The 23,108-nt window shown below is 36.8% G+C and overlaps 1 long non-coding RNA gene across 1 annotated transcript in view; it reads left to right on the top strand.

Annotated features, from left to right (window-relative positions):
* The first annotated feature begins 1,081 nt into the window (after nucleotides 1-1,081).
* LOC131895210 (uncharacterized) overlaps nucleotides 1,082-23,108 on the top strand; it is a 42,100-nt gene continuing 20,073 nt past the window's right edge. The window contains exons 1-2 of the long non-coding RNA XR_009375123.1: nucleotides 1,082-1,137; nucleotides 8,995-9,072. This is a non-coding gene — a long non-coding RNA (uncharacterized LOC131895210). The remainder of the gene's footprint in view (nucleotides 1,138-8,994; nucleotides 9,073-23,108) is intronic.

Raw genomic sequence — 23,108 nt, 5'->3', positions numbered from 1 at the left:
TACACCAGCCGCCGTTATCAATATCAAGGGGACACACGTAAGAGATATGTGAACAAAATGAAATTTGGCATGTTGAGAGGAGACAGGCTATTGTGGGGAAAGCACCAGATAATTAAATTTAAGAAAGATTCTAAATTTTGGGCTGCTCATCATAGTGAGCAATGACAGACACAGATAAGAGTTGGTACTTAAAAATACATGCAGATAGCAACTCACATTGTCTGCTCTCTAACAGAACAATGTGACTGTACGGGAGGATAGTCATGATTTATGTGACAGTAGATGGCTTGTGCTATAGCTTTTAAAAAAATCAGAAAAAGAGTGCAGTAATAAACCGGTTGGGACAAACACCTTCTGATATTGTTAATCAATTCTTCATCAAGGATTCTGACCTTTTGGGGGCAGGACTTCCGTCTTTGACTTATTGATGGCTCAGTCCCTGGTACATTGGAGGTTCTCCATAAATAACGGGGCAGTTAATGAATATTAAGCCCACTCAGGAACAGCAGTGATTGGCCACCAACTCATTCTTATCAGGAGCCTGAATTTGCCTAATGTCCAGTTATTTGTTTGCCGTTTGTGCTCATGCCCACATACCTACTTTGTACCACTCAGCTTCTCCTGAGTGAATTCTGTGAATTTTCTAAGCTTCTCTTATGACTTCTGCTATAGCCTAGTTGGGATTCCTCAGTCTACGTTCAAGGTAGATGTATTCTCTTGTTCTCCCCATCCCCCGGCTGATTTCATTCTTTCTCCAGTAGAGTTCCAGATCAGTTATATCTATACCTAAACTGTGTGGTGATATTTTTATTTGTATGTTAATAAATAAAGTTTGCCTGGAGATCAGAGGAAACAGCAAGCCATTTTAAGTAAACATAGAAGTCAGGCAGTAGTAGCACATGCCCTTAATCTGATCACTTAGCTGTATGTTCTCTGTGTGTTCAAGGCCACACTAGGGAACAGAGCCAAGTGTGGTGACACACGCCTTTAATCCCAGTACCAACCATAGAGACCTGGAGGTCTGTACAGACAGGCAGTGACAAGGAAGTGAGGTAACTGGGCTAAGAGCCAATGAGAGGGCAGAACATCAAGGCAGACAGGAAGTAGCTTGCATTTGGAAGCTGCAGAGCTGGTGAGGTAAGGTTGACTGGTGGCTATTCCTATTTCCCTGATCTTTCACCTCTTTATTTGGCTCCATATTTTTTTATTTAATAAGACCATTTAGAAATTTGTCTACAAAACTGTTTTGTTTTTTCTCCTCAAAAATGTTTCCTCCCTGTGTTTTATTTTCCCTGTATTCTTTATGTTCAAATTTTTACTCATGTTGCCTCATGCCCTATCTATAGCCCATAAACAGGCTGCCGAACACTCAAAGGTCTTGACCACATTTGAATAATTATACAATTCCGTGCCTATCAATTATCAACTGTATTTGATAACCAGATAATTATCTAATAAAAAAAATCCTTGATCAAAGTTTAGATCATACTTTTAAATTACAGGGTATAGAAATTTTTTTTATTTTTAAAATTTTAGACTTTTATTCTTCTACTGGCCACAAAATAAATCAATAAGTCAAGGAGATATTGACACTTTCATGATTATGAAACACTATTTGCAATTGCTGAGATATAGGAGCAACGGAAGTATCCATGAGTGACTCCTTTGACAGAGAACAGATACACACATAGAATTTAATAGTATTCTGCCATAAATGTGAAATCCTGAAATTTGTAACAATCAGGAAGCCCTTGGATACATTGACTGAAATAAGCTAGGCAAAACAAACAAACAACCCACCCCCCTCAAACCAAACCAAAACAAAACAAAAACCAGACAAGTGTCTCATGATGTCACTCACACGTGGAAGGTACAATTTCATTGAACAGAAGTAGAAAGCACAATAGTGGTTATCAGAGTCTGAGAATGTTTGAAGGTAAAGAAATGTTGGACAAAAGCTAAAACATTTAGGTTGCTGGGAAGAATAAGTTCATATAAATATATAATATATAAAGAAGACTATAATTAATAATATCATATATTCTTGAAGAATACCAACAATGTGGATATAAAGAGTTCTCACATAAATGTGAAAACTATCTGAAGTAATACATGTTAATGACCCAGCTTTAATGGTTTCACACATGTATATCCAAATATCGCATTGTCCACAGTAAACACATACAATTTATCTGTTAAGACAAATAATAACTTTCATAATAATAATAATACAATAATTTTTCTGCTGTATACTCTCCTATCATCTACCCTGCTCTCTCTGTTGCTACGCGAGAACCTGAGCCTTAAGAAGCTAAACAATTAACAGAACTCTGGGGAACACACCAACACTCCCCAAGGCTGACCCAGAGTTTCGATGTTAATCACCTGCTAGATCAACCTAAAGCATATATGATAAACTGAGAACAAATAACAAGTAAATATTTGAGCAGCTTTTACTAAAGGGTTCTTTAGCATGTTACTAAGAACATATTATTCAATAGAATCCTTCATCCAACATCTCCATTGCTAACCTTCTTCTCACTTGTCGCTCCCTGTACCTGTCATCTTGCATCTCTTAGAAGTCCAATGAAGCCCTCAAACATAGTGTGTGGGGACAACACTGCTCCCTTCCTCTTCCTGATCTGCTCTTGTTAGAGTCTTTCTATCACAGTAAATGGTGCCAGCCAGGTTCAACTCCTCTTTACTGGGGTCATTGCCTTGATTTTCCTTGTAGTCCCCATTCCCCTCATCTAAGCATGTAGCTTCTACTTTAAGCGTATCTCAATTCTATTAACTTTTCACTATAACACAGCTACTAGTATAATGAAAACCTGGCATCTACTTCATGTAGAGCATGGCCACACAGCTTGATGCTTTCTACCTGCTGCCTTGAGCTATCTACTGTCTAGAGAACTGAAGTTTCACACACCATCCCAGAAGGTACTTTTTACAACGGTCATTCATTTTATGATGGGGGTGCTGTTCAAAATTCCCTCCAAATTTCCCTCAGCCCTAGTTGAAAATCCAAACTCTTTGCCATGAATCTTCATGTGATTTGGTTTTCACATAAGGCTCTGACTTCAGGTCTCCAAGGATGTCCCATTTTCCCTGCACACTGCTTCCTTGTTGGCCTCTCTTTTAGGAGACACTGCCAAGATCTTCTCCTCAATGTCTTTTGGATTGAATTACTTACAATAAATTTCACCTCTATACCTAGACAACATTTTCCAGTGCATACATCAGGGGCATACTTGGTACTCTACAAATACATCTTGTCTTTTCCCCCAAGAATATGTCAGCTCCATGATGTGAGGAATATGCCCATTTTGCTCACTCTTGAATTTCTTAGTAATGTCTCTAACACACTGTACACTAAGGATATTTATTACATTAGTGAATTAATCAGTAGAGGAACAATGAGAGATGGTGACAATTCTGATAACCTGACAATACAAAAAAAAAAAAAGTGTGCTGAGGGTTATATGTTAGTTGACTAATGAAATACTGTATACTAGAAGGCAGGGCATTACAACTTATTTTTATTTATTTTTTAATTCTTTTTTGGACGTAGGGCCTTATGTAGCCTAGGCTGGTCTTGAACTCAGTATGTAGCCAAGGTTGACCTTGGAACTCCAAATCCTCCTGTCTCTACCACCGGAGTGCTAGGATTGCAGGCATGCTCACCATGCTCAGCTCTGTTCAGTTTTAGTTCCCTTTTTACCTGGCATGAAGGCTTGTAGGCTTTGCAGAGGACTTCTGAGTCTATGTTCATGAGAAACACTGATCTCTTGTTCACATTTTTTTGTAATGTTGTGTTAACGATGCTTGCCTCATATAATGAGTTAGGAATTCCTTATGCTTATATCTTCAGGAGAGCCTACAGAAAACTAGTACGCTCTCTTAAATATTTGGTATAAATTACCAATTAACACATCTGAGCCTGGTTTCTTAGGACCAGTTTTACATAATCCTAATAATGCAAAGTAAGTATCAACTGAAAACTTCACTTGCACAGAACTCTGAGCGGCAGTGAGGTTCTATAGCCCAATAAGGAAAGGCTATGGGTTCTAGTAAGGGCCATGCGTGCTGTCTGACATAAGATGGAACTAATATGTTAAAAAGAGGTGAATAAAACAGGGGGCCTATGCTCTCACTGATTAGCCTTAATCTATCCTTCCTTGTTTCCTTTTCCCCCCACACCTTAAAAACATAAAATCTGGATGCAATCTATCAGGTCAACTAGAACCCCAAATGGGACCTCAACCTCATGAGTCTATGAGGTTGGATATCCAAAATGGGACTTTATGAGCCCATATGCCTCAGATTCCTCTTGCTATGTGATAAATATATCTAATGGTCTGGAACGAAAAGCGCCATTTAAACAAAAAGGTACTTGATGAAAGCCCATTATATTTGAAGAAGACAGACTCATTAAAATAAGGTTCACAACTCTGGGAAAGACCCCTCCATGAGGCACATATTTTAATAACACAATGCCTTCTCGCCTATGTTGAAAAACTCTTCCTGGTGCATAAAGTTGATCTGAAAAGCTTCCAAAATGTGATAGGAAAATTATTTTGAAATGAAACTCCAAGATGTTCACAGTGAAAGTCAAGACTTATTTACCCATCAGATCCAGGAATGAGCTTTTATTTTGAAAATATGATTATTTCATTGTTATGCTGCATAACATTTTAGTATTTCTCAAGACTTCATTATTACTATTTTTTAATAAGAAATACTAGAAACACAGAGACAGTTTTTCCACTTACTTTGTGAGACTGACAATGCTGTTGGGAGCTAGGGAAAGGAGAGAGATATGTATCTATTCCTTCATGCATATATGGAAAATCTTTTGCCACAGTCCAGAATCCTATTACAGTGAGACATAGAAACAGATATTCTGTTTCACAAACTAAATTTCAGCATCCGTATCAAATAAATGGATGATTTATATTCCATGAGCTAAAAAATGTAGTTTCAGGACATGAATGGAAAGATTTTATTAATGCAAAGGAGCAATATTTTCTCACCAGCAGTAAAAATGTGAATTGCATGATATATAAACAAGAATTACAGGCACAGGAAACCAAATAATGTTCACTGTAATTTCTAAATATAATTGTCAATTAATCAGTATATTTAATATTATAGTTCTGAACAATGGAAACTATGGTAATTTTTAGTCAGCATAATATAATGACTAAAACATTGCAAAAATGTGAATAACTATGAAAGAAACCATTGTTATTTCATTAAGATGAAATGACAAGATGAATTCTGGGGAAACCCATGAATTTCTTTAAAATGGAATATGCTCTTAGGCACTAGAGACCTACAAATTAGAGAGACTATTAGATATAACAGAATGAAGAAATGAAGAAATGTTTGATGGTAATGTGATTCAACTTTATGGTAAACACAGGGATTATTTTTATAAGGTCGGGCATATGCACATAAATCCTCTCCCATACAACATCAAAGTACTTCTTGCACTGGAAGAATACAGTGTTAGCTTTTTGTTTTCAATGTTTCATCTTGTTAGAAGGAACTGCTGGGAAAATATCCCCCGTGTTTACAACAGAATGGGATCAGAGAAGACCATGTAAATTTGAGTGTTGGCCAAGCGGAATGCAGGTCAAGAACATACACTTTTCAAAGTTGTGTGTAATGTATCTTTCCCATTAAAAACAATACTTCCCCATCCTCCAAAGTGTTATTTTTTTTAAGTAAGGAAGAGAGCTGTTGGCATAAACTAGTTACAAAATGTTAACTACAGATATTTTCATTGGAAAAATACGATTTGAGGTGGTATTTTGGGTTGAGTCCAGTAGATTCTACATGGAGAACATTAGGTAGTACAAATAAATTTGAGCTATACTGATTATGAATCATTCTATAGCGTCCTATGCCAGAGTCTAAATTATAAATTCAATTAGAATTTTCTTACACTTATATTGAAGTTACCTGGCAGGTAAAGCCTCCAATATTGTTAGCGTTAAAGTCCTTGAATGACATAAAGAAACCTATCAAGTTCTTCTTGCAATTGCCTATTAAGATGAAGGAGGGCCTGTGAGGAATGGTTAGCAGTTTGATTCTAGTCTGCTTTAGGAAGAGCTGTGGAGATATCTTGTGGACTAGCCAATCTTTCTCTTACCTAACATCAAAACCATTACAATACCTGAAGGGTTAATCTGATTTATCACCTGGGCTCAGCTGCCATCACAACAGGGAGCAGATTTAGAGAATTCTTGTTTCCTTTTTCTGCCTGCTTACACCCCTTCCTCATTCCCAGTGAGTGAAGTAACAAAATCCTACCACCTAGAGAATTGTGATATTGTGCTCATATTTCAGAAACTTCAGGTTTATCATACAACTTAATATTCCAGGAAATCCCCAGGCTTCCTGTACTGTTTAGTCTCAATTCTTATCTATAAAGTTCTGAGTAATAAAGCATTACAAAATGTATTTCTCCATTGTCAGCCAGAATTGTACTGAGTTCTTTTTTTTCACGAAAAGCTAAATAATTCTCATTCAAATATGATAAGAACAGACTTCAAAATTCTTGCCTGAAGTACATTCTCCATCAAATGTTCATTATTCTTTTTATTGTTTAAGCTGTTTTGAATCTTTTTGGGTCTTAGTATATGTGTGTGTGTGTGTGTGTGTGTGTGTGTGTGTGTGTGTGTGTGTGATGGTATGAGTTCACAATTAATATATCTTTATTTCTTATTATTTTAGCATTTTTAAACTTTATTCTTTTCTTACAATGCTGTTACAACCTGCAAATAAGTGTGGTCATACTGCTCTTTCTATATTCTTTTTCTTTTTTCAATTATGAGATTTAAATAAGATTTAAACTTGAAATATGAGGCTTAAAAAGTTAAATCTCTAATAAAGTGGACATACCTAGGATTATTCGTATAATAACTCTATTTGAATACCTTGAAATAATGTTTATTTTTAAGCAGTTTATACTTCTCACAGATTGTGAACCAAAACCCTAATTTTCTATGTAGTTAATAATAATAGTGTTGTGTCATGTAATGAGTTTCTTTCATGAATATAGACTTTCAGAATATTTTCTCTCAAATTCCATTGTTAATTTTTGCTTCTTGATGACAACTTAAATGTACAGTTTATATTCAAGAAGATAATAAAAATGGGAATACTGTAATGGTTAAATGCTGCTGTGTTGCTAAGGTCTCTTAATTTCTAATTATCTTGGTAAGTTATATCTACGGCATGAGAAACTACACCATGAGTATGCGAAGTGTTGTAATGGTTTTGTTAGTTTTCCATCCATAAGCTAGTAAAGTTATTTATAAATATTTCATGTTTATTTTTACTTCACACATGTGGGTGTTTTGCCTGCATGTATGTCTGTGTACAACTTTTATGCCTGCTTCTCATGAAGGCCACAAGAGGGCACTAAATGTCCTCCAACTGGGAGTTCCAGATAGATATTAGGTACAGTAGGGGTGCTGAGAACCAAACCCAGGATTCCAGGAAGAGCATTCAATTCTCCAAACCACTTAGCCATCTCTTTAGTCCTCTCTATGAATATTTCTTACAAGTTCTTTTTCTTATTAACTGGTTTGTCTCTAGGCATTTTCTTCTGATCCTGGTCAAAATAAACTCTTAATAAACCACACAGTAATTATAGGTCTGTCTGCCTAATTAGATGGAATAATATTGTACTCTATTACTCAAGAATAGCTCCAATTCCTTAGTCATTTTGTAAGAAATCACTTTTCAGCATGGAGAAGTTGTCCATGACTATAAACTGTATGTTGGAAGCATCCTCCAATTATCCTAACAGCATTTCCCATGTTTTCTAGCTCAAACATTCTATACTGACTACATGTGACTGCAAAAGGATGGCATACAGATATACCCACTAATTAACTTGTAGATTTTTACACTATTCCAGGATACTTGAGCAGAGTAGGGCTTTGCATATGCATAACTCTAAATACTGGACGCAAATCTTCAAAACACAATAGGTCACATCCAAGGATGCTTCAAAAACTAGAAGGGAAATCTTTCTTATAGGAGCAAAGATTTCACATTTGAAATTGGCTTTAAGACAATGGTGCCAGGCGGTGGTGGCGCACGCCTTTAATCCCAGCACTCGGGAGGCAGAGGCAGGCGGATCTCTGTGAGTTCGAGGCCAGCCTGGTCTACAGAGTGAAATCCAGGAAAGACACAAAGCTACACAGAGAAATCCTGTCTTGAAAAACCAAAAAAAAAAAAAAAAAAGACAATGGCTATTGCTATGTAAGGACTAAATGATCAAATCATGACATGGTGAAGATATATAGTTTCTATTTCAGGACAATTGGCTGACTCTCAGGAAGGCACCACTCTGATATCACTATGATTCCAAACATTTGATTAGCTATATCAAACAATAAAGCTGGTTTTCACATAATTTCATTGACATGAAAACAATTAATTCAGTGATTAGAACAAAAATGGTTTTCCTGTCTAAATATCACACCCAGGGCTTCACCAAAATGTTAGGGAATGTCTACTTTATTACTCAAAGTTACTTATGTCTAACAAGCCAGTTTGATGGCTCAGTGCTGTTATCTCAGCTCTAGACAGGCAGAGGTAGAAGGTCACCATGGGGTTAAGGTTGGCTGGGCAAGAGAATGAGATTGTCTCAAGGCAGTAAACAACAACAAATAAGAAAATCTTATTTGTGAGTGGAGGACTTCCTTAGTTATTTTCTGAAGAGATGAATTTATTTGTTTCTCGTCCTTGATAGTGAGCTCATGTAAGTTTGGAACTTGAGTTTCCTGATGATCTGCTCTTAATACCTGAGGCTACCCCCTGTAATACCTGAGGCTACCCCCTATTGTCATCGTGTCTATTCTTTTGGTTATTATATCATGTTTTTATTGTTAAGGTGCCCATTCTTTCTTCCCCCCTGTCTTCTTTATATGTTACTTAACTGTTCTGACTTCTATGATCTTTGCATTGTCTTAGACTTTACAGAAAGCTACAGAAATCCTATGTTGTTTTCATCTGGCTCGTGATGAAATCACTTTGGGAATGATTCTCCAGGTAAAGTAATTTTTTCTTCAAATCTTAAAATTATTTGGAATTACCTCATAATGTGATTTTGGGAATCCTAGAAGGCACATAGTCAGCTTTCCCTCTGTGTCTCTTAACTTCATCTCCAGTCTTTGCCACATGTGAGCAATCCATGAAAGCTCTTTAGATATGACTCACAGTTCAATTATGCCCTGTTTGGCTGTTTCTCCTTTTTTTTTTTTTTTTTTTTTTTTTTTTTTCTAGATCTTTCCATTAAACTTTAAGTTTGAAAACTGCATCTTTCTTTGATGTAAAATTTGGCTTTTCTAAAACAGCTAATTTTCCTTTATTGTGTCCTCTTATTTATAATGATCTCTATTATTTTATTTATATTAATTTAAAAATGGTTTGTATGTGCTTTCAGGTTTTTTTTTTTTTTTTTTTAAAGTTTCACCTTTTTGCAGTCTGCTTGGTCTTTGTTACTCTGGGTCTCATCTGAAACGTGAATCACTTAGCTGCTTCCTTGTAAAATGAACCTCGGTTTTGTTTGGGTTTTCTTTTAAAGGGGTCCTTTGCGCCCCACATCAAAGATGTCTCTTTATATAGTCGTGGGTTTCCATTAGTGTCTCTATAAAAGGTTTGAAGGACACATGTACACAGAGCACGTATATTTAAGCTTTGCAGTGTGTAGGCCAACCCAGGCCTGACCTTGTCATGGTTAACATACTGTTTTTCTCCTATTTCTTCTCTGTTGCATGTACATACCCAAGTATGCGAGCTTTGGGCACCTTCCCTGGCTACTGTGTTCATTTCATTTGTTGCTTCTAGAAGTCAGTGACATTTCGACGGTTATGAATCTACGCAAGATTTTCAGTTCATGATTGCTAACCAGTTTAGCACTAAAGCTTTTGCCCTCAGAGACCCGATAAAGGGATCTACTTCTCCCCTTGTGGTTGTGACATTAGCCCTTAGTCCTTGAGCTGTGCCTGTGACTTCTCCTTTTCTGGCCTTCAGGGTAATTTGTTTGCTTGTTTATTTCTAGTTGACATGTGTCTTCAATAATACTTACATTCGGAGTAAGACATGTATATGTCCAATCAAGGTGATAATTATCTTATTGCTGAATACCAATACTGCCTATAGGAAGCAACTCTACTGTCAGTGACAATTTGGGAATCTAGATGCAAACTAAAATCAGACAATGTTGCACTTGGCCAATGTTAGAGGGACAGTATTATGACCTGAATGTTTTTGCCTCCCCACATTCATATGTTAAAATCCTAACCCCTCAGTCTCTGGAAGGTGATGAGTTCACCAACTGTTTTATGTTTGTGGACTAAAGCTCTTACATTAAAGGCCTAAGAGAGACCCCTTGGCCCTTCCTGCTACGTAGGGCTTCCACAGAAAGACAGTCCTGTAGGAAATAGGCCATTGAGAGATACTTAATCTGCCAGCACCCTGACCTTAGACTCCCCAGCCCAGAGAACTGTGCTAAATTCATTTCTGTAGTTCATAAACTTCACTGTCTAATGGTGTTCTGTGAGAGCAGGCCTCAGGGAGCAGTGCAGAAAGCTTCCCAAGGTTCATAACTACAGAGATCCAAGCAAATTTATGTTTCACTGATTCCCTTTGTCGCCTTGCATTCTTACTGAGTGCTGGAAAATATTCTTCCATTTGCCTGCTCTTGCTCTAGCTTCGTTTATGCTTCTAAATGGGATTATGGGAAGATCTTTTCCATGTTCATGTGACATTTCTAGGGTGTTCAAATTACGTTTAGCAGCACAGTATTTAAAGAGATTACATGTACGGCAAAATGATAATTCTTTTTTTTATTGATTTGAATATAAACTTTATTTTTAAATATTTTTGAATTAACCTTTAGTTTTGGAGTCATTATAGATTTGCATTTATTTAATTAAGTTTCCCACACTCTGACAGAACCCTAACGAAGTATACAAACCAGAGTTGACACAGATTCAGTCAAGATACTGAGGACGCCACCAACTCAAAGGTGGTTCAGGCAAAATGATAATTCTTACGTCTCAAATACTTTTCAAAACTGCATTCCAATAATATAAATCAACACCAAATAAGCCAACTAATAAAAAGAAAACTTTTTCTTTTATTACTTTAAAATAGAAAACTTTTATAAAATACTTTATTTGGTGGAAATAAATATCAACATAATAAAATTAAAAAAGAAATTTTTATTATTAAAGTAGTGCTCAAGTAAATATGTTTTTTAAAACTTATTAGGTCATTTTAACTGATATTATTTCAATCAATCACTAGTTTACAGGAAATGATGAAACATTGCTATGAAATTTCTAGACCTCTCAAGTCACTGGTTTGTTTCAATGAATGTAAACATTCTCCAAAGTTGATGTATGTCCTGTCTTATTATCAGTTCCCTGATTTATCACTAGTATCCCAATTCAATCATTTTCTTTAAGTGAACAAAATTTCAGAAGTCCAGCCTGTTGTTTTTATATTGAGCAGTCACACACAGTCCTGAGTGAACTTGGAATTGGCTAGCCCAATTTAATACATGCCAAAGTCACTCTGCCAGACGAGCAGCAGAGAATGGAATATTTATTTTGATGTATCAGAGTAGTACACTTAGTTGCTGTAAAATGTAATTAAGAAAAGGCTCAGGATTAGATAAAAGGCCTTTCCTGCCTAGACTGTGGGCTATGATTCCACAAATGACACATTACATGCACCCTGCCATTACTTACGCCCGGCCCTATGGATTTTCTCAGGCAACTCACACAACTTTTATATAAATGTATTTTTTATAAGATTCAAAACAAGTAGAGCAGATGATTTTGGATCATGGTTGGATCAGTAAGAAACAGTGAGGCTAAAATGGAAACAGGGTTTTTGAGTAAAGAAATGGCAAAGAAACTACATGATTAGAATTAGTATACACTAATATTTGGTGGGTCTGATAATTTGTGTATTTGTCCCTTATTAATCATCCATGTCTCTGAAAAAAATGAAATCTCCTTGAGAACTGGGACCAGTACCCAGAGATTGCTGTTGAAACTGGAATTTAAGACCTGAGCAACATTATTGTTGTGGGCTCAAGCCTGATGGACTCAGGCTCCATCATGGGCAAGATTGGTTGGACCAGGGAAGAATAAAACAAAGACAGACTGACTAGAAAACTAAATACAAAGAACATTATCAAGAAATTTCATATGTGACAGTGACAATACTTGACATTATAGTATCACTCATGCAACTTTGAAGCATCACTTCCAAAGACTGGGGTAATCATCTCACCCCAGACATTTATATGTGGTTAGAAAGCAATAATACTGTTATCTGATTAAGCTCAGGTTTGCACAGTACTTTCTGGAAGCTACTTAATAGAGATTGAGAGGAAACACTGCCTGTCTGTCCTAAAACTCCTCACGTGTTTACAGTGCTCTAGTCTGCATTTTGCTTATAGTTCTTGAGAACATGATAGAAAGGAGCTGTGGTCACATTTAAAGATCCCTCTTGACAGCTTTCTTCAAGGGGAGATGAACCAGTTTCTTCCTGAAATGGAAGATGTACTGAACACTGAGGGGTTTAGAGAGTTACATGCTAACTTTCCGTAGAAGCTACTAGGAACACAGATTCTCCTGTCTTTCTTTAACTTAAACTAGAGTTGATCAAAAATTACATGCTGTTGTTTTTCCATGATTGCTCTTGAGTTTCTGTCTTATCCTGGAGATAGGCAGCGAGGCTTAGGTCAAACCAAGAGATGCTACAGGAAGGACGTTAGCTTGAATTTATGAACTTTTCCTCACTTTGAATAGAGAATTTTAGTTATGAACAATACTTCTGTTAACTTTACCATTCCCAACGTCTTGTTTTGTTTACACAGAAGTGATAGGGGCTCTTTATAGGCACACCATAACCTCCTAAAAAAGTCTGAATGAAAAAGAAATAAGACAATACTTGAGTTGAAAGCTATTCCTTAAGGTAATCATACTCCTGGCCCTTCATTCCCAAATGCTAACACCACCTATTCTTTCCAACTACTCAGGTTTAATAAACACAAATAAAAATAAAATGTAGCAGTACTTTCTCATTGGGACTGCCAGCATGCAAATAATGACACAGAGACTTATAATTAATTATGAAAGCTTGGTCATTAGCTTAGGCTTGTCTCATTAGCTCTTATAATTTAAATTAGCCTGGTTTTATTGATGTACATTTGTTCATGTGCCTTGGTTATCTCTACTTTGTAAACTATGTCCAACCTCTTTAAAGTCTCATGGTGTTTCCCTAGTATAATCCCAGTACATAGATTTTTCATTTTCTTTCTTTCTCTTCCTGGAAATCCTGCCTATCTCTCCTGCTTAGTGATTGGCCATTCAACTCTTTATTAAACCAATCAGAAGTTGCCTTAGGCAGTGACAAATCTTTACAATGTAAACAAATATTCCACAACATCAAATAGTAAAATAAAATACAGAAATTAAAACAATAGAGCAAAACATTATTTGTGTCCTAATATGTCAATTATAAATTATAAAACTTGGATAGATCCTAATACACAGTACATATTCAGTAAATATTTAATAAATTAACTGAATAGTTATGTGGATAAAGGCAAGAACTGGTCAATTTTGTTTACTTGATACTTTATTTACTTCTTGAAAGACACAAAGTATCAAATCTCTTTTACAAATAGAGATCATACAGCCTGAGCCGTATACTGAGCAATTCTGAGGAACAGCATCAGTGGAAACTCAAGGACTGAGGGGTTCTCTCTTTACTGGGTCTACTGAGACCCACCAAATCAGTGTTTGTGCTCAAACACATGTCTCCTTACCTGAGTTCTAAATGGATGTGGTACTGCTATAGAAAGGTTCTCAAAAAGAACTGATTTCTATTTTCCCAAGTTACAGACATAACCTTTAATGGACATTATTATTTTTGACACAAGACTCACAAAGCATCCTATGCTGGTCTTGGGTTCCTTTCAACCCTTCTGCCTGAGATGCTTGAGTGCTGGAATCCCAGGCATGAGGAATGATTCCCAGTTTCATCTTTTCTGTTTACTAGCCTGATATCAACACTATCTTGTACTGCTTGGGCATTTTTGCCTTTCCTCCAATAGCTCTATCAACATCTCAACTCTCTATCTCCTTTTTATCTGCTCAGAAGAACACAGTTCCTGCCCAAATCCCACATTTTAGAAAATTCCTGCATTTTAGAAAAATAGCTTATATCCCTTTTCAGTCTTGAGTCTAGTTATAATCAAACCTGCTTTCCTTTGGTATTGATATCTAGAGCAAATAAGTAATTTGAAAGCATTTTGTTTAATTGGTATAATCTTAGGAATCAGAAAACATTGTTTTCTACTGCTCTTCACTTCAAGTATTACAAATCATAAAATTTTAGTATAATTTTGTCAATTTAAAAAAATGAATCAATGCGTCAAACATGATTTATAGCATTGTTTTTTATGTAGAATATGTTTTGGATTTCAGATATTTAATTTATGAATAAAACTCAGAAAACGACACACTTGAAGTTAGTACCTGTTTTTTTCTCCACAGGCAGTCTTGAAGGGAGCTGACCAAAGCCCTTCTTTTCCTCACTCTTCTCTCCCCTTCCTTTCTTCCCTCTTGATTTATCAAGGATGATTCTGGATTTGGAAAACAACTTAACCCATTCCTATCTTTTAAAGATACGATCATTTTTACAATGTCAGCCTGCAAAAGTGAAACTGTGGCCATTTTTTTTTTCTTTTTTAGACCCTTGCCTCAGTGGGCTCACCAGGGAGGAGGCAAGCATTAATTTCATGGTTCAAATATTCGTCATATAGTCTCTGTTGTTTTCCTGCTAGTGTCAGTGGTGACTTTTGCTTTCTCCCATGTGCCTGAGGTAATCACAGCATTTTGTATTCTCATGGTTCAGAAGACAGTGTTCTGTCCCCTCACTCTCATCTACGTGTATACTTACTTTAGAGCTTGGCATACTGAGTTGGAAAACATTATCTAATTTGTTTGCACTAAAACTAAAACAATGAGAAAATTCGGCAGACAAGAATGACTACTCGTGAAGAAATGGAGCACATCAGTCTCCATGATTTACATAATCTTACCAGTGTTGCATCCTTTCAGATACCCACGGGAGTTGTCCCAGTTGGATCAATTAAAAGTACACGTTGGAATTCTTGAAGAAACAGTGCTTATTGGACTTTTGTTCAGTGGGATCATGTCATTACAAAAGGTTATGTTATGTTTATGTTATAAAGAACGTGTTAACATATAAGCTAATTACTTAGAAAGATGAACAAAACTAAGGATATGGAATCAAAGACAATAATGATTGTACAGATGACAAATTGAACGTTTATTCACTATGGTAAAGATCATTGACTAGAAGGTTTGAAATCAATGTGTATGCCTCTGGCTTCATTAATCAACAACAAATACAGAATTTTTAATTTCTAAATATTAATTTATAAGTAAAAGGCAAATAAGTTAAGCCACCTGTATTGTTTAGTGTAGTCTCAGGAAACGCATGTACAAGTCTCTGTGTCATTATTTCAGAATGTAAGTACAAGAAAATTGAAATCCAAACTTAATTTCAGCATTTCTATTTTCTTTGTCAATGACAGATGCATAGTTTCACTGTGATTTCCTACCAGCTGTTTTCTTGCTCTTGCACAGTACTCATTGAATGTTGTAGTATATAGCTATAACCAGATATGAATAATTGAACAGTGACTCTATTGTCCATTCCCAAAGATTCTGATCCATGCCTGTGGCCTGATTTTAGGCTACCTGTTGAGATGTTTCCAAAATATTTGCAGACATAAGACAGCTAAAGATATCAAAGTAGAAGACAATCAAACAGAAATATTTTAAGCTCTATATGGTAAGAATCACCTTATGATAGCGGGCAGCTCTTACTATGAAATGCTTGGAGCTTCTGTTACACATCAGCACTGCTGTAGTTATTTCATAGAAAATGAAGGTGCTATTTACAACAGGTACGAGAAGTTTTAGGACCACTCTTTTAATAACCCATGTGAAGAAATTCTGATCACTTAGAAAAGCACAGTTCAACAATAACACCTGTGGTCCTATACAGTGGCATCTTCCTATAAGGAAGACAGACAGTTCTAGAACTGAAATAGTTCATCCCTAAAGCCCAAACCTTTTGTTATGACATGATCCCACTGAACAAAAAAAAAAAAAAACCATAGTTCCTATATACTCATTTTTTGTTTTACTTAAAAAGTTTTATTGTTTTTGCTTTGAGAAGCAACCTCACTCAGTGGTCCAAGACAACCTTGAACTCATAGCTATCCCATTGCCTCAGCCTTCTGAGTGCTAGGATTACAGACACGGGCCACATACCAGTCTTGTATAACTCATAGTATGGATATAAGTAGTATGAAATAAAGATACAAAGATCATTTTTTTCATAATAACAATATTTCCCCTACATAGAGTGACAGTAATGACAGAGGCAATGCTTTAGGAATCCTAAACACCAGGAACACAGAAGTCCAAATAAATATCTGTGAGTCACCAATTTACTACAAAGGATTGTGTATATGCCTAGTAAAAGTGTGTTCGAAATGTCTTAGTGCAAAGGAGTAATTTGATTGGTTAATGAAGAGTCTAAGAGTGATAATTGAATTTGATGGCATTCATTAGATAAGACATTCAAGCAGCTACTTTACAACCCCATTATGCACTCGAACACATGTAATCGTTACAACGTGATACATTCACCTCTTTGCTGGATTAGGCACCGAACGAAAGGAAGGGACATGCTGTGGCCCCAGAAAACACTCCTCTGAAACAAATTTTGCTTATACCTCCTGCCCCCCGACCCAGTATTCTAGCTAAAATATCATCTGTGTCGCAGGCCCCCAAAGCACAGAGGCAGATGCCGTGACATATTCTTTCAGAATGCAAGGCTGCTCAAGATCATCTGTAGATAATGAACCGTGACAGCTTTGGAACTGACAAAGTCCAAACTAACTGGAGGAAACATCCAAAGTGCTATCTAAGTACCCCACTAACTAAACTAGCACTTCAGACACATTAAAAAAAAAAGTCACAATTTCAGAATGCACGACAAATTCTAATGTCCCCTTAATATAAGCAAGAAATGTAAAGAGATGCACTTTGCGACAGCTAATCTTCACTGTCCACTTGATTGAATTTAGGGTTCCTTCAGAGACTGGTGCCACACCCCTCTCTGTGTTTGTGAGGATTAATGGAACAGAGGAAGACCCACCACGGATGTGGACCAGGACTGAATAAAAGGGGGTTAAGGAGAAAGGTAGTCCCCTTTATCTGCTTCCTGGCCAGCATGTCATGGAGTGAATTTTTCTACTACACCCTGCTTACCACTAAAGACTGAATAGTGCACAAAATAGCATAAAAAAGGCCATTTGTGCAAAACATGACTGCTTCCTACCATAAATTATTTAATATGAGTGACTCTATGAACACAATAAGAAAAGTAACTAATACAGTTTCATTATCTCCACAAATGCCTCCACCACATCCTGATAAGGATGGGACGCACATTGTTAATCAGCAAAACCTATCAAAAACATCATTGTTTTCCCCTGAATACCTTAATGAGATGGTCCAGTTGTGCTTTCGGGATGGCAAGGGCAGAGTCTTCCGATCTGAATGCAGGTGTTGGTTGTTCAAGTGCTCACTGGCTCTAGTTTTCCGAGAGAGAGAGAGAGAGAGAGAGAGAGAGAGAGAGAGAGAGAGAGAGAGAGAGAGAGAGAATCCATGAACACGCTGGCTTGCAATTCTGCACATGCTTTTACTATTGACTGGATATAGACTTCTGCTTACACAGCCCATTCATTATTCATTCGCAACTCCAGCTTCCTCGATTCCTACTTGTGCTGGGTGCTCCAGGCTAAGAACCAATAGGTATGACTCATGCTGACATTAAAAATCTCCAACCAAACAATCAAGCAAACAAACAAAAACCTAGAAGAATAGATGTCTCAGAAGAGCAACTTGGTTTTTAAAGGCAACTTTTTTATATTCCTTCAGATCTATGCTGTTCAATGGCGTGGGTCCACAGAGGAGAAACAGCCTCTGCTGCCACAGAAGGTCCCCAGTGGAATTACCAGCAACAGGGAATTATCTCCAAGCAGTTCACATTTTGTTTTGCTAACAAGACTCCATGTTAGGATAGTGGAGAGCTGTCCTTTTCTGGCAATGTTCCCCCACCTTTTTAGAATTATTGAAAAGCAAACCGAGTCTATTCTGATTTGTGCATCTCTTTTGTGAGCCACAGCAGCTGCAGCAGAGTTAATAAAAAGGGAAGACATCGCTATTTACCCAGGGAAGATATTGAAATGCTGTGTGTTGTACATAAGCATCTGATTGTTAAAGATGCTGTGTTGAATATTCCAGAGGCTCAATTCTTGCTTCCCGTCCTTAGTCACTGTCTTCCTCGGCTCCTTTAATCATGTATTTTCTCTCTTCTTTTACACCTTCCCTTTCTGTTCCCTTTAATCTATTTCCTGTTGCACTTATCTATTCTAGTTGACATAAAGATAAAAATAACTGGACCTCCTGTTTCTACACACCCAACCTACACTCTTATATTTAAGATGTAAAACACTAAGTATGGACTTCATCCTAAATTGGAATTAAGGTTGTGCATGGACATCATGTTGAACACCATAAATGTGCATGGCTTGACATTTGTCAATGAAAATAAATAAGTTAATTTCAAAAGATGAATTGATGTGCTGATATCAAGCAGACAATGCTACTCTATTTACAGTTTGGTTTTCAACTCTCTGGAGGAAGCTTACATGGCAACACCCTGTTATTTGAGGATTCAAGTTTTCCTACAATATCCTAAGTGAATGTGTAATTCCCTGCAGCTTTCGCCACAGTCCACATACAATTTAATAATCTATCTGCAGTTGTTAAGTGACACTATTTACCAAAATGATGGACCAGGATCACCCTGGCGTAAACCCATCTGACAGTGTGATAGTTTTCTGGGTTTGGGAAAATCAAAGCCCTTGATTTAAAAGAACTGATGCTACATGCGAGTTTATTTGTTGAGTGGCTTTTGAGTCAGTTTCCTGGTTATAACAGAACAAGGTTAGTTGTCTCTCACTCAGGCTATCTCTATCTACTAATTCAAAATCTGTAATCTATTCAGTGAAATTTGGCTACTTTTGCCTTGCATTTTTTGGGGCAGGAAGTTCTTAGAGACTAAAAAGAGAAAAGACAGACACTCTCTTCTTTAAAAAAAAAATCAGGCATATAGAAATTACAAATTGCCAAGTGGCTCAATGCATATATAGGATATGCCAAGGCACACACAGAATGTTTTTTCACTTTCAAGGATAATTATAGGTGCTCACTGCGAATGAAGTATAAGAGGTTATCACTGACATAGGTAAAGATGGGTGTATGTGTATTCTTCAGCATATTATCAGGCATGAGGTAATCAAACACTACATTTCTGAGCTATTACAACCTGGGATTGTTTGATAGTTACACAGCTGTAACCCTTCACAACTGGATTATTTTTTCAACAGTGATTTCCAACACAAAGTAGCTTTTTCCATCAGCAAACATCTATAATGTTTCTCTTATGACTTTGACTTTGTGTCTCAAAACTATTACTTCCTCAGAAAAGAGGGCCACCAGCATCAGCATCTCCACAACAAGGAAAAATATATGAGTAAGCAAAGCATATGAGTTCTGGGAGCCAAACCAAAGAGATTAAAAGCCATCTGTCATTGGGAATGTGGGGCTACTCACAAGCCACGGACTTCCAGCAGTCTCCAGTAGAGACAGTGGTAGCACAGTCTTCAACACACAGACTAGACTAGAAGAATTGTTAGCAAAGTCACATGGTTAAAGAAAATTTCCAGCCCTGGCCAGAAACAGCTTTGCCATGAGCTGCATAAAACAACATGCTATCAACTGAAGACATTTTCCGTAGAAATCCACTCTTCATTTCTCTTAGAAACAGTTTGCTGAAGGCCGAGTCTTTGCCAGACAGAGTCTAAAGTATGGAGAGGATGGCAGATGCTGCCTCCATCTCAATGACACGATAGGATGATTGGCAGACTGTCATAGGAATGAGATGCCTTTTAATTTATCAATTGTTTTCACCTATTTCACAGATGTGTTATAAATTTTGTTGGATTAGAAATAAATGGATTCCTTTAATAGTCCAAGAATCTTAAATAACCTGAGGGAATGTACTTAAGACATATTTTCTCTCCAAGAAAAACTGCCCAAATGACTTCCTCAGGATGTCTTTAATTTTGATATGTGTTCAATTTTCCCTAGTAATTATTTTATTTTGGCATTCAAATAGCATATTTCCTTATGGCAGTGTTATACTTTCTTGATCTTGGTTGATCTCAACCTGCTTTCTCTGTCCCATTTCCCTCCCACCAACCCGGCGTAAACCCTTGTATCTCTAGGGTTCCCCTTTCACATTCATAGCACATGTATTCTACATTCTCCCTACAATTTTCCCCTAAGGCCTCTTTTTATTCCCTGTCCTAGAGGCCCCTTTCCAGTTTGCTGACATCTATACTCACTCCACATAAAGACACATGAAAATATTAGAAGCTAAGGTCTGCATACGAGAGAGAACGTGCAGTGTTTGCCTTTCATAGCCCGGGTTACATCACTTTATGTACTTCCTAGTTCTGTCCATTTTCTTGAAAATTGCATAATTTCCTATTTCCTCATGGCAGAAGAGCATTCCATTGTGTAGCACCTTCTCACTATCTATCATCAAGCTGATGGGCAACTAGATTGAGTCTACTTCCTTCCTGTTGTCAGTAGATCAAAAATGAGCAAATATCTCTGTAGTAGTATAGAGAGACATTAAGGAATATGCCCAGGAGTCAGAGAGCTCAGTATCACAGAGTATCTATTATTATTTTGGGAGAACCTCTACACTGATTTCCATAATGGCTGTACCCATTTACTCTTTCACTGAAGTGAATAAGAGTTCTTCACTTTTTTATGTCCTCCCCAGCATTTGCTTTTATTTGTTTTCTTGATGGCAGCCTTTAAGAATGGTGTAGGATAGAATCTCAAAATAGATTTAGTTTGCATTAGCCTGATGGTTGAAGATGTTGAATAGCTTAAAAATATCTATTGGCTGATAGGATGCCTTCTTTTGAAAACGGTGTGTTAGACTGGTTTGCTTTCTTGTTTAGTTTTTGTTCTTTGTATACGCTAGATGTACAGTTGACAAACTTCTCTCTCATTCTATAGGTTGTTTCTTCACTCAGATAACTATTCCCTTTGTTGTTCAGGAGCTTTGTAATTTCGTGGGGTCCCATTTGTCTATGGTTGGCCTAATAGTGTAATTTTTAAAAGGCTAATTTGAACAGTACTTTATATAGAAAATTAACTTTATAGAAGTCAATGTAGGGTAAAGGATTCAATGAACCTCCAAAATGCAAATAGAAATAATTGGTTTAGGATGCCTGACCTCATGCATTTGACCTCATGGATAAGCAAGTCACAGACAATAGATCGGGCAATTACCCAAGACATGAACATTTAAAAATAATCATACTTGATTTTTCTCCCCAAATGGTCTATATTTGCATGAGAGGAATCTTGTCTACAACAGGCAAAGGAAAAATGAAGGGGAGAAAGAGGTAAAGCTGAACTTTTAATTCTTTTTTTCTAGCTGAAGAAATAATTTAAGATTTGATGTTTTTCTAACTGTATTAGAAACCTAGAAAGGAAAAACAAATGAACAAACAAACAAGCAAAAAAGTCAAAAGGACAACCAACAAACCAACCAAACAAAAGCCTCAGGAATTATCCATTTCCTGCCATTACCTCCTTTATGGACAACAACTCCAAGTCTGTAATGGACTTGTAAAAGACTGTAACTCCAAATACAGCTTGCCAAATTGCTTGTGTTTATATGCTTGTTTATAGACTCAACAAAGTTTCCTAAAGCTGCCCCTTGAAAAGATGATTGTAAATGGAAACTCAGATGCCCAAATAAATGTACAGCTGACTGGTGGTATAACTGAACTATGAGCCCTATTTCTTAGCTTTCAACCTAGTGACAGACACCCTTGTCATATCGACTACACATTGCCCCCACTACTACACACAGGCTACATCAAACCAGCATTACATATTACCTCTACCTAAAAATTCAGATTGTTAAAGTAACAAAGATACTTAGAAAGTTTTGGTTTATTAAAACTAAGGTGTTTTGTCTTTCTAACAATAATGCTTGGGAAAAAAATCTTTTATAACTGTTTTCTTTGTGAGATGAAAAGCACAAGGGTATTTCATATACTTTTTCATTGTACAATTATAAGATAAAAGTGAATTTGAAAAGGTTGTCTCTCTTGCCTGATTGAGTCCATTGGAAAAAAATCATCTGCTTTTGTATTTTTTTGAATTCTAAAATTTTATCACATACTATGCTGTGAATTGCTAAAAAAATTGGTTTTGTTCGCTTGATTAGCTTACTTGTGCTATTCCTTTGTTAGCAAGGACTAATGAATGTGGTTTTTCTTTTGTAAATTCATTTTAAAGTTTGATTCCAAATATTTCAAAAGAGGCTTAGACCTTTTTGTAGAATATATTAATTTAGCAAAGAATGGTCTAGAGCTTTTGCTGAAACCACTGGTTGTAAGAGAGCCACACATGCTAAGCCGCAGCTCTGTGGAGTCACAGTGGCATCATCACTGTGAGAATGTAGGTAAACTGAGCCAAAGCATATGCAGCAGAGCTGGGAAAAAGCATGTAAGCATACAAGCTGGTTCTTCCTCTCTACCCCACCCCCCCTCATGGTCGGAACTAAAGTCCTAGTAATTAGTTTCATGCCACCAACTTTAAGATCTAGTCACAGTCTCATTGGAATAAGCAAAGAGATGTGAAGTTCACTCCCCACAGCAATCAACCACTGCAGCAGACCGAGGGACAGCAGTGAATAGAAAAGGAGAAGAGAATGACCAGCCTTTCCTAGAGGTGAGAATGCAGCGCCATCAAAGCTCAGACTTGCAGCATCCTGACACAAGATTTTCCTCGGAT

Source organism: Peromyscus eremicus, chromosome 18 (assembly GCF_949786415.1).
Source record: "Peromyscus eremicus chromosome 18, PerEre_H2_v1, whole genome shotgun sequence".
NCBI classification, from domain to species: Eukaryota; Metazoa; Chordata; class Mammalia; order Rodentia; family Cricetidae; genus Peromyscus; species Peromyscus eremicus.
The sequence above is the reverse complement of the archived record's forward strand: the minus strand, read 5'-3'. Positions and strand labels throughout refer to the sequence as shown.